Below are 3,700 nucleotides of genomic sequence, written 5' to 3' on the forward strand. Positions count from 1 at the left end.
CAAAGTAGAATTAAGTCAAGAGCATCTGAAAAAAAAGCCTGTTGCCATCTAGTTGATTCTGACTCATAGCTACGCTATAGGACAGAGTAGAACTGCCCCATAGGGTTTCCAAGGAACAACTGTTGAATTCCAACCACTGATCTTTTGGTTAGCAGCGGTAGCTCTTAACCACTGCACTACGAGGGCTCCATTACAGCCTTGGAAACCCTATTGGGCAGTTTTCTGTCCTGCGTGGTTGTTATGAGTTGGAATCGGCTTGATGGCAATGGGAAGAATTAGCCTGGGCCTTTTCCAAGGAAAGCCCTGGTAGGGACTTCAGCAATTTGTATCTGTCATTGCATTTTCTTTTTCTTAAAGGGAGGCCCCTGGGAAGTAGCGGTTAAGAGTTTTGTTGCTAACCAAAGGGTCGGCAGATAGAGAAGTCACAAAAATAAATCAAAGCTAAAATACCGAAAATAGGGAGCAGAGATGTCAACATGTAAAAGATGAGAACATTAAAACAAAATAGATGGGCTAAAAAATGTAGACAGATTTTTCATATGGAGAGAAAGTCAAGGCGATATAAAGAAATAAAAAACTGGTATAAACTTAGAAAAATAGGGATGAATAATAAGGAAATCTCAAAGAAAACTAACAATCCTACATGTCAAAATGAAAAAAACAAGAAAATATAAAGACTCAGCAAATAAAAAACCAACACTGAAAAAGGTGAAATCAAAATAAATAAAGAAAAATGACTCAGCACAGAAAATTAAGCAGAACAAAGAAATTGTCAACAACACAAAAAAAAGACATCAAAATGACAGAACTAAACTCATACCTATCAATAATTACACTGAATGTAAATAGACTAAGTGCACCAATAAAGAGACTAAACTCATACCTATCAATAATTACGCTGAATGTAAATAGACTAAGTGCACCAATAAAGAGACAGAGAGTGGTAGATTAGATTAAAAAAACACAATCCATCTATATGCTGCCTACAAGAGACACACATTAGACTTAAAGACACAAACAAACTAAAACTCAAAGGATGAAAAAATATATCAAAAAACAACACTCGAAATAGAACAGGAGTGGCAATATTAATCTCTGAAAAAATAGACTTTAAAATAAAATCCACCACAAAGGATAAAGAAGGACAGTATATAATGATTAAAGGGTCTGTACACCAGGAGGACATAACTATAATAAATATTTACACACCCAACAACAGGGCTCTAAAATACATACAACAAACTTCAACAGCATTGAAAAGAGAGATAGACAGCTCCACAATACTAATAAGAGACTTCAACACACCACTTTCAGTAAAGGACAGAACATCCAGAAAGAAACTCAACAAAGACATGGGTGATCTAAATGCTCCAATCAACCAACATGATCTTATACAAATATACGGAACACTCCACCCTACAGCAGCTAGGTATACTTTCTTTTGCAATGCACATGGAACATTCTCCAGAATACATCACATATTAGGCCATAAAGGAAGCCTTAACAAAATCCAAAGCATCAAAGTATTGCAAAGCATCTTTTCTGACCCTAAAGCCATAAAAGTAAAAATCAATAACAGAAAAAGCAAGGGAAAAAAAATCAAACACATGGAAACTGAACAACACCTTGCTCAAAAACTCTGGGTTATAGAAGAAATTAAAGATGGAATAAAGATATTCATAGAATTGAATGATAATGAAAACAGATCCTACCAGAACCTTTGGGACACAGCAAAAGCAGTGCTCAGAGGTCAGTTTATAGCAATAAATGTACCCATCCAAAAAGAAGAAAGGGCCAAAATCAAAACATTAACCCTACAACTCAAAGAAGTAAAAAGAGAGCAGCAAAAGAAGGCTGACAGAAGAAAGGAAATACTAAGAATTAGAGCAGAATTAAATGAAATAGAGAATAGAAAACCAATTGAAAGAGTTAACAAGACCAAAAGCTGGTTGTTTGAAAAAAATCAACAAAATGGATAATCCACTGGAGAAAATGACAAAAGAAAAGCAGGAAAGGAAGCAAATAAGAAATGAGATGGGTGATATCACAACAAACACAACCGAGATTAAAAGAATTATAAAAGAAAACTTGCGGGCCAACATGGCGGAATAGTTAGGTGCTTCCTATAGCCCTCTTACAACAAAGACGTGGAAAAACAAGTGATTTGATTCTATATAAATATCTAGGAGCCCTGAATAAGGCAACATTGAGGAAACGGACTGAGTGATGCAGCAGGGTTGGGGGGAGAGAGAGACGGTTTGGAAGAAGCGAACAGCACGAGAGCCACAACAGCGAAACTGCCGCTCCGAAGCCACACCAGTCCGCAGTGAAGCAGGTAAACAGTTGTGCTGTGCATGGGCTCGGGAAACAGTTTCAACATCTAGAGAGACTCAGCAGCAGAGATTCTGCTTGGACACTCCGAACCAGTGAAAAGCAGCTCCCAAGTGGCTAAGATAAGTACATGTGGGCAGCCTTTGGCGGTGATTAAAAAAAAAACAAAGCCCATTTGGGAAAAACCTCTCTCTCTTTTACCTCTCCCTCCATGCTCAGAACCAGGAGTCCGCTGGGCCAGAAGTAGATCCCAAGAGGCTCCCTGACCCATTCTTCTGGCCTTGGAGAGGGAGCAAATAAGCTACTGGCTCCCCTAAGCCAGGAACACAGGCTTGGCACATCTCCTTTGTTAGGCACAGGTATAAGGGGTTCACAGACTCTGAGTGTCCTACACCCCTGTATAGACTTGTGGGGACCCATCTCAACAGCATTAGCCCTCACTACCACAGCACAACAGAGCAAACATCTGAAGTTTAACTTCAACTGCTCCACCTGTGAACTGGCAGATTTGTGACCCTCAGAACAACCCTGCCCCTTAAGTAGGCACTTTTATTGATCTGCAACAGCAGCTTGAGGACTGGTGGGATCACCTAAAGCTAATAGACACCTGCTACAGGAGTCCAAGAAAAAGTGATGGCCTCAAATCTTTACAGCCAACAGAGTGGGGTGCTCATAGTCCGGCTACAAAACTCACCTACCTACTCAACCTAGAGAATAGGGGCACACTTTCTTTTCAGAATCTCAGGGCAGCCATCAGCCCCCTGCCTGACTCAGCGTGCGATCCCCTACCACAGCCAGAGTCCAGTGCCTGCACCAATCACCCATGCCTCTCTAGGACTGGAAGTGAGAACCTGCATTACACACTTGGTGTTCGACTGCCTGGACACCTGAGCTGAACCCATATAGGAAAATTTAATGGACTCCTGTGTGCACATACTTAGTTACAGAACTAACTACCTGGTTACAGGAAGTTAGAGATTCAAAGGTGTCAAAAATCAAACTAGTGCACACGAGCAGCCTATTTGGGCATAACAAAACAAAACAAAACAAGAAGCTAGGTCTCACTAAACAAATATAAAATAAAATTGTAAGAAATTATTGATGGCTCAGAGACAACAGTGAATATCAAATCACATAAAGAGGCAATCCATGATGGCTTCAGTAAACTCCCAAAATAAAGAATCAATAAATTCTCTGGAGGAAGAGAATTTCTTGGAATTACCAGAGGCAGAATACAAAAGATTAATATACAGAACTCTTCTAGAAACTAGAAAGGAAATTCAACATAATGCAGAAAAAGCCGGGGAACAAACAGAAAAAGTTGTAGCCGAACTTAAAATATTCAAGAACATAATGACAACTTTAATAG

Source organism: Trichechus manatus, unplaced genomic scaffold, assembly GCF_000243295.1.
Source record: "Trichechus manatus latirostris isolate Lorelei unplaced genomic scaffold, TriManLat1.0 scaffold00268, whole genome shotgun sequence".
Classification (NCBI taxonomy): Eukaryota; Metazoa; Chordata; class Mammalia; order Sirenia; family Trichechidae; genus Trichechus; species Trichechus manatus.